Below are 12096 nucleotides of genomic sequence, written 5' to 3'. Positions count from 1 at the left end.
TAGAAGTACTATTTTCAAAATTCATATATCTTATGTTCCATAATACTTTATACAGGATTAACGATTCAACTGATACAGAAAAAATTTAAAAAATGGTTATGAAGTTTGAAAAAATAGGAAAATGAGTACATCTTATTTGTCGATATGCAAATAGCTAATATAAAGCACATGTGGCTTCCGTTCTTCAGTACCAAAATAGTTGTCACTAATACCCTGAAAAAAAAAAGACAAGGTAACAGATTAAGAAAATGAATGAAGTTATAAACTTCATACTAGGTTCAAAACTTTGTACCGCCAGGTTCGAAACTTTGCACTATCACATTATAAACTTTGCATTGCTAGGTTCAAAACTTTACACTCAGAATTTATAAACTTTGACATTATAAACTTTATACTTCTAGGTACAAAAGTTTGAACTATGAATATTAAACTTTGTGCTACTAGGTTTAAAAAAACTTTGTACTACCAGGTTCAAAATTTTATACAGAATTTAAAAATTTGAACTATCACATTACAAACTTTGTAATGCTAGGTTAAAAAGTTTGAACTATCACATAAAAAACTTTATAATGCTAGGTTGAGAACTTTAAACTTAGAATTTATAAACTTTGGAGTACCACATTATAAACTTTATACTTCTAGGTACAAAACTTTGAACTATGACATTATAAACTTTATGCATGCAGGTTCAAAACTTTACGCTCAGAATTTACAAACTTTCAAACTATGACATTACAAAACTTTGTACTGCTAGGTTCAAAACTTTACACTCAGAATTTATAAAACTTTGAACTATTACATTACAAACTTTGTACAGCTGGGTTCAAAACTTTGAACTATCACATTATAAACTTTGTACTGCTAGGTTCAAAACTGTGAACTATCATATTATAAACTTTGTACACCTAGGTTCAAAACTTTACACTAAGAATTTAAAAACTTTGAACTATCACATTACAAAGTTTATACTGTTAGATGTAATACTTTGATCTATCACATTATAAACTTTGTACTGCTAGGTTCAAAACTATCTTGGCTGACAGAAACCACACGGGACAAAAGCAAGTAAAAAGCACCATCTATTATCAAAAAGATCAATGTTTCAAATTGTATCAAAGTATTAGGCATATGTGCTTTACAATGGCATGTTAAGCCTCAAGCTAGGAATTATTTTTAGTTTTGAAGTAAACATTTGAATAGGGCATTAAAGCACATCATCATATCACCAAACCAAGCATGGAAACACGGCTTCCTATCTAGTAGTAGCTTCTATATTAACCAGGTAAGACGAACTAAAATAGATAGCCAGCAAATAGTGAGATAGCTAGTATTAGCTGCTATATTAACCAGTTAACTATTGGGTGCTCTTGGATCCAAGCAGAGTCTTTAGGTGGCTATTTTAAACTAGTAGACCCAAACCACACCAAGCTAATAGATAGTTAAAATATTAGTTCATCTTAGCGAGAGACAACCAACGACTAGCTAATTGTTAGCTACAGGAACTACTCGCCCATCCACTACAACAGGATAAACTGTCAACGCAAAGGTGCGCGCTCCTCCATCATCAGTCAAGTATATATTTTTTAATCTGTTGGGCTTTAAGCACAAAACAGCCAGCCAGCTTATGAAGTGTTGCAGAGATGCATCTCAATTCTCAAAGCAGCTAGAACATGATGACTGCTATTGACAAGTGCAACCTTGGTCCTCAAAAAAGCGGTTAGAACATGATTGCTATTGACAAATGCAGGTTGTAGCACGAAGGGGCCAGAATTAGTGGTACTAATGCAACTTCTTGGCACGGCGAATCAGACACAGGATGACAATTAGTGGTACTAATATGACTTCTTAGCAGGAGCAGGGCCAATCAAACACAAAAGATGACAAGGGCAAGCAAGCAAATGGAGGGAATTAACATCAGTGTCACCTGTATTCCCAAGACGCAGCAGAAAAGCTTTTATCCTTTCTATGTTGCACATAAACAAATCACTCACTGCAAAGCATCATGCCATCATCATCACATCCATGCACAACAAAACAACTGAAGGCAAATGAGTACTAGCAGTAGGTGTCAGCAACTGGGTGGTTGAATTCATTATCATCTACTAATAGCCACAAGGCTACTACTGCTACTGTACTACCACCACCTCCAAAAACACAGCGTGAAGGTGGAATACAGAGAGCAGCTGAAATGAACTCTTGGCACCCTTGCCTGTACAACCCCAAAGCACAACGTCATGCCATCATCATCACATCCATCCACAACAAAAACAACAGAAGGCAGATGAGTACTAGTAGTAGTAGGTGCTAGCAATTCCATTCCGTGCAATTCAAAAGTCTTATATGGGGGCAGAAGTAATAGTTCAAAAGGTTAGGACAACATTCATATCAAAAAAGAAGAAAAATCCTTTCAACAAACAAAAAAGCACATGTTGAAAACTTTCTATTTCTACATACATATCTATTTCTACATACATATCTTTCAACTTACATGTCGAAAACTTTATGTACTGACCTCGTCAATCAAAAAGTTTATATTCAACAACATTTGTACTCGAGATACAAAAACTTTGTACTACAACATCATAAACTTCAAACTCACAATTTTATAACTTTATATATTAAAAACTTCAGATGCTAAATTAGAAACTTTATACTAGCAATGCCAAAACTAAAGATAACTATTTCTCAAATACTAAGAAGACTACCAGAGGATCCATAATAGTAAAAAGCACACATAAGATATATTAAGACCGGACTATACCTCAGTAAAAGCGAAGAAACTGACCAATTCATTCTTATCTACAATCCCATTTTTGTTCACGTGATCCCACAGACCATCGACCTACAAAAAATTGGAGGTAAGTCAATAACTGATGAATCTTCAGCAGCGAGCACACAGGCAGCAAACTAGCAAAAAGGAAAGAAGAAAAACAAGTTCTCTGAGTCTGCTGCTTCTTGTTACAATTCTGGGGTATAAAAAACTAAAATCCTAGAAAAAGAGCATGCCTACAACATTTTCACGACTTGTATGTAGTGCTATGAATATGATTCAACTATCTGATATGACATTCATATGTTTCTATTTCATTGGAAGTAATAGCAAAATATACTTGGAACAAATGCATTACATGGACAACATTTGGAGGCACAAATGTTCATGTTAAAATCATAGGACCTCTAATACATTACATATAAATTGGGTAAGAAAGTGCCATCAACAAGAGAAGCACATATATATTCAAACAGGGATTTGGATCGCATCAAACTTGCAGACATCGTGATAATGGATTGGCTACATATTTAAGGTGCTCATCCCTTGGTCGATCCCATCAACAAAACAATCTACATCCCTAAAAATCAAGGGAGAGGAAATTGACTACCTAATTTTTGCTGCTCGCATAGATAAATCACACTGACTTGAACACACACGCCTGCAAACACACAAGCAGGATGTTATCCGCATCACATCAATTTGCCTCCCCATCTGAGGGTTAGGACGAACCCTAGTAAGCAGTGGACGACGAGTACAAGGAGCAGCTGATCCCCTTTCACCTAGCCCACAGATCCAGGTGAATCAGCGGAAAGACAGCACCGGCGATGGAGCAACTCTAGCGGCGATGAAGGGTCCACGGTGGCTGAGCAACGCGGCGACAGATGCGATTTAGTCAGAAGGAGGCCGATGAGAGAGGGGAGCTCCTCTTTGTTGCTCGAGACCACACAGCGAATCGGGCGAAACGGGCCGAATCGAAGAGAGCGCGGTCGCCAGGAGCAGGAGAGGAACCTCTTACCTGGAGCGGAGGAGGAGGGGAACCCCGCGAGATTGAGGCCTCCTGCGCGAGCAGCGGCGTCGGGATTTGGCGCCAGCTACCGAAACTCCAAACCCTAACAATTCCGGCGCCGATGCGGAGCTGCAGGTGATGGGACGGACGAGCTGCGTCTAGTGTCGGCGGAGCGCTCCGGCGGTGACCAGGCGAGGGGCGGCGAAGGCGGATGCTGGGATCTGGTGGCGGAGGTGCCTCGAGCGGCGGCTTGTCCCAGAGGCTCTCCTCGACGCGGTGTTTTTTTTTTTTTTTGAAAGGCCGATGTGGGAGTTTTGCGAACCGGGGATGAGATGCAACGACTGAGGGGGGTGTTTGGTCCTAAATCTCGATCACTGTCCCATCGAATATTTGATATTAATTATGAAATTAATTACATAGTCTACGACTAATTTACTTGACGAATCTTTTAAACTTAATTAGGTCATGATTTAACAATATTTTACTACAGTAAATATGTGCTAATGATGGATTAATTAGGCTTAAAAAATTCGTCTCGTGGAGTACCGACGGATTATGTAATTTATTTTTTTATTAATATCCGAACACCCCATACAACATCCTTCCGATATATCTCTTAAATTTTAGTCATCAGATCAAACACCCCCTTAAACATGAAGTACCGGATGGAAGAAAGGGTAAGACTGTCTCCAATGAGGAGGCAAACCCAAAATGCGTGCGAGGGTGAAGGCTGCGGTGCTGCTGCAGGAGCGTGCGAGGGTGAAGGCACCGCTGTTGCGGGGCCACGCGACCGCGGCCGAGACAGGCGGAGGCGGACCGGTGCTGCTGAGGGGCCGCGCGCGGCCCGACGGCGTTGCCGAGGTACGGCTTAGCGGCGCCTTGCGGGGCCGCGCCGCGTGGCCAGCGGAGGGCGCAGGTGCGGCGTTTCGGCTGTGGCGGCGTCGCAGCCAGTGGAGGCCGCCAAATGGTAGCAGCTGTAGTGAAGTGGGAGCTCGGATATTTTTGCGGACGCATGGATTTGGGGCTCCTCTATTGGAGAGTGAAGCTATGGAAATGTAACCTTTTTACTGTATATTATCCAAACCGTGAAATATGTGTCAGATATGGGTTACGTTGTTGGAGTCCGTCTAAGGCCCCGTTTAGATACGAAAATTTTTGGCTTTTGGCTACTGTAGCAGTTTCGTTTGTATTTGGCAAAAATTGTCCAATTATGGACTATTTAGGCTTAAAAGATTCATCTCGTCAATTACAGGCAAATTGTGTAATTAGTTATTCTTTTTACCTACATTTAATACTCCATACATGTACCGCAAGATTTGATGTGACGGGAAATCTTAAATTTTTTTGGATTTTGGGTGGGATGTAAACGGGGCCTAACAGCCTGAAAAGGAAAAGCGCGCGTCGCTGTCCGGCCCGGCGCACGCACGCTGTATAAGATAAGATTTTGGTTCACTGAGACCTTTAGTTTGATTCTTTTGTTATTTCCCAAACGACACTTGACAAGTACTCCTGTTTACTTGTACCTCCGGTTAATTATATGATCATTTTATTCTAAAAAAATGACCATTTTGTCCATTTCTGTTCATAAAGTACGATATTGCGGTACGTGCTTGGGATTGATTCCGGCGGCATGCACTGCCCTCCGTACAAGCAGTTGTGCTTCCCAGTTTTTATGTTCATGCTCTTAGTTATTTTCTGGGATTTGTCCAAAGAGAAAGAATTGGTTCTCATTTTAACTTATTATAAATATAAACAAAATCATTTGCTTTGTACCCCTATTTATTTTTATCTGAAACATTTTCTAAGTAGCTCATGAAAAGCAAGAAATGGCACCCCATATTATCATATTAGTATATGCCGCACGCACTATACATAAACAATTTTAGAATAATACAGAGCTAACGACCTGCCAGCTTTGTAAATCATCTATGGGCCCAATGGGCAAAGTTTGTCTTTTCTAAATCCATTTTTTAGATGCCGGTCTATCTTTGTAAATAATTCAGAACTTTTTATAATAAGTTAGATGAAACAAAACTTTATATACGGCTGGACGCGATCAACAATTTTGTGGTTCATAGCTCTCTTTTATCGAGATCCCAAATATTTATTTTAAATTATTAGATTCTAAAATTCATTTTTTCGTTTTTATTAAACAGTCTTGATACTGACATGGTCTATATTTAAGTTAGGTCAATGCAATGCACAATTCTGTTACTGGCAGCTTTTTTATTGAGATTGTTTGGAGACATAAATACTTGTTTTTTTATTTCTTAGGTTTTTAAATTCAATTTTTTTATTTTTCTTGCAAACAATATTGAATGGCTGACATGGTTTATATATAATATTGTTGTTGTTCTCGACACGATCTATGTACATCTTTGTAGTTGATACTTTTTAAAATTTGAGTTATTTTAGAGGTCTAAATTAATATACGTTTTAAATTACTATACTTTTGAACTCGATTTTTTAGTTTTTTTAATGATCACGGATGTAGACATGCGCTCTATATCAAACTTGTATTAAACAATTAGGTATAAAGCTTGTAGTTAAAATTGATTTCATTTGGATACCCAAATATTCAATAAAGGTTTCGTAGAAGGCAGTACAAAAGTACAAAATCTGCTATATAGCTACTATCACATCATATGCGTGCACAATGGAAGGCATGCTCAATGGAACACCTTCTATAGTTGAAATTGTTGACAAGCCCAATGGAAGGCATGCTCACCGAATGGTGAACTAGTGCATAGTATGCAAGTGAAAAGACTCTTGCAGACCCATGGCGATTTGCTATAGATGGAATCATAGACAGAATAAGTGTATCAGTTAACCAATTACGAGTATGTTCTTGTGAATAGTGTGTTCCTTGTGTCATGTCACTTTTTTGGAAGCTCCTTCTTGATTTGAGTTATTGTATTTTTTGCATGCATAACCTGTTAAAAATTGTTTGTGTGTAATTGTTGTTTGTTTTTTCTCATGTTTTGTGAACAACATTTTTTTGACCAAACAAGATGAGAGGGCCCTCCTGAATTTTATACATTTGAAAGAAAGAAAATATATACAGAGTACACAAGGCCTTTGTAATGATTATGTGCTCATGTACATGATTTAGGGGACTTAGATGACAACCAAATCATTAGAACTAGCTAACATATGTGTTGTGTTAGACAAGTCCTAAAGATCCTAGGGGTCCAAAGAAACAAGTGTTTGGCTCGCGTCCACAGCACGCCGCAGCTCGCCGCTCTGCAAGTGTGGCATGACGCGTCGGCCAAACACCCACGCGGCCACGCCGCAACTCGCCAAAGGTTTGGCAGCCGCCGCACGCTCCGGTTCATCTTTGATGCCACAGCTTGCCAATTGTGTGGCATACGATTCGTCCGCCGCACTCGCGGCGCGCCCGCAGCAGCTGTGGCGACGTGCATGTGCGGCGGGAGCCAAACATGCATGTGACGCTGCTGCTTCCGCACCCTCTTGGCGGCAGCAGCAGGCTGCTGCTTGGACCTCCTCTCCCTCGCCTCGTCGGCGTCGATCTCCTGCTGCCGGCACTCCTCGCTGCAGAACGGGGTGTCGCCCCTGCATTTGTCCAAACGCGGGCACCAGCATCGGATCTCAGAAACAAGGACGGCGGCTACTCGCCAACGTTACTTGACACTAGCTAGGGTCTTACCTATACATGAAGATGTCCTTATTGCGGCCAAGCAGCCGGCCGCACCGGAAGCAGGCGTCGAGGAAGTGGTGATCGCGCTCATCAGTGGTGTTGCCATTTTCTTGGGTCGCGCTCAGGGTGAGGGTGTGAGAGGAGGCGTGGCCTGGGAGCCCTGCCTTCGGGAAGCGCTCAGTCTCCCAAAAGGCGTGGAAGCAGTGGAAATGGTAGTCCTCCATGGGTTCTCTGTTTTGTTTCTGGGCGATCGAGCAACGGGAGGAGGAAGAAGGTGGTGATGGAGTTTGGGACTTTGCAGTGGGTGAGATAGATGGACGTGGTTTATAAAGGAACGAGGATAGCGGGGGAAGCGCGCGGTTTACATTTTAGTAATTTTTTAACTAGCCAGGGACCCTGTATTTCGATGCCTTTGCTACAAATCGGGAAAAAAATGTGCTCATTCCGTGGAGGATGAGCCCCCTCCCCAGATGCACGACGCGTGGCGGCGCTTCTAATCAGACGAGCAGCGTTCACTCGGCTCCCTCGACTTGTAATCAGAAGTCGTCGGCTCCCTTGGCTCCACGGTCCACTGCGGCTCCTCGGTTCCACACATACGAGTGCGGCTCCCTCGGCTCAGATGCGTAGCAGGATGTCGCGGCGGCGGCGGCGGCGGCGGCGGGGGCTCGCGGCTGCATCGCACAGCAGCAGGTGATCCCAATCGGCCAGGAGGAGACGCGCCCACGCCCACCTGGATGCCCGCCGCGAAGGCCGCACGCAGCTCTGCGACGGCGCCGATAGCAGCGGGTCCGCGGCTGTGCAGGACAGCTGCAGGTTGTCTAACGCAGTCAAGAGCAGGCGCGCCCACCTGGGCACCGCCGCTGCCGCATCCTCGTCCTGCTAATGAAGCTGAAGCATTTGTTTGACTTGTTGCAGGTTGCAGGGTGCAGGGTGCCGGCTGCAAGGAACATTGAAGAACAGGCACCATCCTGCATTGTATCTTGCATTGTGCGAATGGGAATGAGAACCTCCCTACCAGAGCAGCGAGGCAACCAGAAGATAGGATGGTGGACAAGATAATTTTTTCTTGTATTGGCATCTGAAGATGTCTAGCTCCAAAAGATAGGACTTGTGTCTTGTGCCTGACAGTAACTAGGATGGTTGCCAAAGATGTAAACATAGATAGTACATGGGAACTTCCTGGCAAAGTAAACTGTATAGACATGTTACAAAAATGTAGAGCTTTAGTCAATTATGTAAGGCTGAACATGTTCTTCTTAAGTCTGAACATGTTTCATTTCATAAAGTCCCATGACAGTAAAAGAGTACAGTTACATATTTTTATGATTTTCCACTCCATCAAAATGCAACTTCCTAACAGCAGTTTGCACTGCGGCTTCTTGATCAACTCCAATTAAGAGACTTGTGTATCTTCCTGGTATAAATGGAGCAGCCATTCCAGAAGGATCTGCGATTGAATTGAAGTGTGGCATGTACGGAGCTGCCGTAGTTGAAGATGGCCCAGGATTAAAATCCTGTTTCACAGCATAAGAAAGTGTTCACAAATAATGCTTGTAAGTGAATAAATTGTGAAAATAGCTATTGTCTTACAGTCATTTGTATTGGAGCAGCAGGATCATCTCTATTTTCTACATCATTGTTTAGATCTTCACCTACAATCAAATATATAATATAATAGAAGATTAAAAATAAATTGTAGACATAAGCATAACATAGTGGGCAGGCTCACTACGTTTCTCCTGAGCACCGTTCTTCTTCTTCTTCTTCCCTGTCTTCTTTTCAACAGCATTTTTGAAATGTGTATTCTTTGGACCTTTTACTACTTGTGGAATTTAAAATGATATTACATCATTTAATGGTTCTTGGACACTTTCATTTGGAATTGGAGTAACCTCGTTGGATTTTTCATGCATCTCGCTTAGATAACTCCAAGTTCAAGCTATGTAAGTCTTTCTGCAATTTATCAAGAAGTTGCTTTGACGGCGAACACTTCAAAACAAGAGATGCGGCCTGTTGAGATATAAGTGCTGCCTGTGTTTTCAAATCTTCCGTCTCAGTTTCTTTTTTGTTGATATAAAATCCACTTTTTGCATATTTTGTCCATCTAGGCGGTATATATTGCGATGGCAAATTGTATACTCCGTTTGTATTGAAGACTCTAAGAGCATCCTTGCACAGTATACTTGCAAGATGTAGTTCCTAATTTAAACAACTTATATTACAGGTTACAATGTAAAAATTGAAATGTAATGTAATAGTATACGTACCTATGGATTCAAACATCCGGCAAGAGCATGTAATGGTGGAACCTTCAGTGTCAAATACTACTGTTGCTCCACGCTCAGATTGCATATACTTAACAAGAAAATGTAAAGTTTGTCCCCACAGCTTCCACCAAATCACATGTCAATGTAAACTGTTTTTTAAATTCTTCCTCAAACTCTGAATACATTCTCCTTGTATATGATTCAGCTGCAGTATTCAACATAGGTAGATTTGGAATGTAGGTAACTGGGTTCTTTCGGCGTGACTTAAAATCTGCATCCAACTCATTTTCACGCAGACTAATTGCAACCTTCTCACATTTTACAAGGAGTTCTGAAAGTCCGAGTTTCCTATGAAATCTTTTATTGAACACATTATTCATACCTTCACTCCTTTGGATCGAGTTCATGTCTGCTGTAAAAGAGTCACGGTATATAGCAGCCCACTTTGCCCTCAAAGCATATAGGTTTGCCATCCATGAGTTATTCTCAAGGTTGTATTTAGCCAGCAATTCAAATGCCATTTCTCTATGAAGTAAGCATCTGATCTGTCTTGGTACACACATTTCTTGAAATCTGGTAGGAACTTGTTATCTAACTCATGAATTACATGACTAAGATGTTTACCCGCATTTAAGCAAATGTGCCACAAACAAAAACGTTGGCTTGATTTGGGAATACATAAGCAATTGCACCTGCCATAGCCGCGTCTTGATTAGTGAAAATTGTGCTTGGGTGCTTTCCTGACATTACTGTTAGGAAAGTTTCGAAAAGCCAAACAAATGATTCAATAGTTTCATTAAATAAAAGCGCACACCCAAAAATTACTGTCTGCCTATGATGGTTGGTGCCAAGAATCGGAGCAAAAGGCATTTCAAACTTATTAGTTTTAAATGTCGTGTCAAATGACACAGCATCACCAAAGCATTTGTGATCCATGATAGACTGACCATCTGCCCAAATTTTTTTTGCAATACGACCATCTTCCTTGTCTACCTGAATCGCATAAAAAAATGTAGGATCTTGTAGCTATTTATTTCTCAGGTATTCAGATAGTGTTTGTGCATCATTGGCTTTTAAGTACTGTCTGCGTTCGTGACCAATCTCATTATTGCAATCCATCTTAGACATAGGCATTTTGTCTTCCCCTCCATAAAACTCCTTCATGAATTCATACACTTGGGGCTGGCTTCATTCCGGCTTCCCGTATCTGCCCAATTAACTTCATGTCTGCCTCTATAACTTGTCGTTGGGACCTCAGTTTGTGTGACTTATTTGGACTAGCCAGATAATAGTTGTGCTCTTCTACGACCTTTTGCACTGTCCAAATCCCTTACCTGCTGATGCTAAACTGAACACGAGCATCACAACCCGTCCTTGTGACGTCCTTCTGTGACAACTCATTTTCTCTATGTCCCTGGTTACTGCAAACTATATGTTTCTGACATAAGTACCATCTTGGCGGTGCTTTGTCTTGCTCTTTCTAATACTGAACCCAACCTTACCGGCATAGGTGTTGTACATCTCCTAAGCCTTTTCCTCTTTATGAAAAAGTCATTCCAACTTCTGGAGTGATCAAATTTTTCCTAGCTTTATCAACCACCTCCTGTACATATCAATTGTCACTTAAAGTTGTACCATAACAAAACAAAATATCATATATCCTATCAAGTTTGTTACTTATATTTTACCTCAGCATGTACTTCGTTCTCCATTGATCCAGACCTGTTAACATTGCCATGCACACTGCCATCAATACTGTCGATGGCCTCTGCTCCCATGGTAACTGACTCAGTGTTCTGTGAAAATATGTGCACTATATACATGACCAAACAACAACATAGATGAAAAGGCGATATCATCTAAACGAATAAACAACCTGTGTTAGCTAATCTTCGTCATCTCCACGAGTACCACCGACGCCATCAATTGGTAATGCGTATGAAGCCTCCATCACAGAAGATGTTGCCATTAAGTCGACAGTTCTGATGTCTTCTTGGTCTCCAATGCCGGCCATAGAAGTTGATTGATTCATCGAAGTGCTGCTGCAGCGGCGTGCAACTACCTACACGCCGCAGTGGCGGCGTGTGCGTGCAACTACCTGCACGTAGCGGCGGCATGTGCAACTGCATGCACGGCAGCGGCGGCATGCAACTGCATGCACGGGTCAGGCGGTGGCGGCGTACAACTGCGTGCAAGATCTATTAGAGAAGTTTAGATAGTATCCGTAGGAGCCGAGCCGATAGGAGCCAGCCGGCCTTGGATGCGTGTACAAGCTGTCGAGGTAGCCGAGTGAACGCCGCTTGTCTGATTAGAAACATCGCCATGTGTCGTGCATCTGGGGAGGGGGCTCATCCTCCACGGAATGAGCCCAGAGTCCACACAATTTTTTTCC

General features: G+C 41.8%; 1 long non-coding RNA gene and 2 pseudogenes across 2 annotated transcripts; all 3 read right to left on the bottom strand.

Moving 5' to 3' along the window:
* Nucleotides 1-4092, bottom strand: LOC136486752 (uncharacterized). 2 transcript variants are annotated; one of them, XR_010766940.1, is made up of 5 exons: nucleotides 3789-4092; nucleotides 3503-3635; nucleotides 3381-3431; nucleotides 2762-2842; nucleotides 1-213 (listed from the first exon to the last, which is right to left on the bottom strand). It is a non-coding gene; the product is annotated as an uncharacterized lncRNA (long non-coding RNA). The 2 variants fall into 2 exon arrangements; XR_010766939.1 differs by having other exon boundaries at nucleotides 3381-3635.
* A 2850-nt stretch (nucleotides 4093-6942) lies between these two features.
* Nucleotides 6943-7661, bottom strand: LOC136488856 (uncharacterized; annotated as a pseudogene).
* A 269-nt stretch (nucleotides 7662-7930) lies between these two features.
* Nucleotides 7931-11225, bottom strand: LOC136488855 (protein FAR1-RELATED SEQUENCE 5-like; annotated as a pseudogene).
* Between the last annotated feature and the right edge of the window lie 871 nt (nucleotides 11226-12096).

This window comes from Miscanthus floridulus, chromosome 10, assembly GCF_019320115.1.
Source record: "Miscanthus floridulus cultivar M001 chromosome 10, ASM1932011v1, whole genome shotgun sequence".
In the NCBI taxonomy this organism is placed as follows: Eukaryota; Viridiplantae; Streptophyta; class Magnoliopsida; order Poales; family Poaceae; genus Miscanthus; species Miscanthus floridulus.
This window is presented reverse-complemented; position numbering and strand designations above follow the sequence as displayed.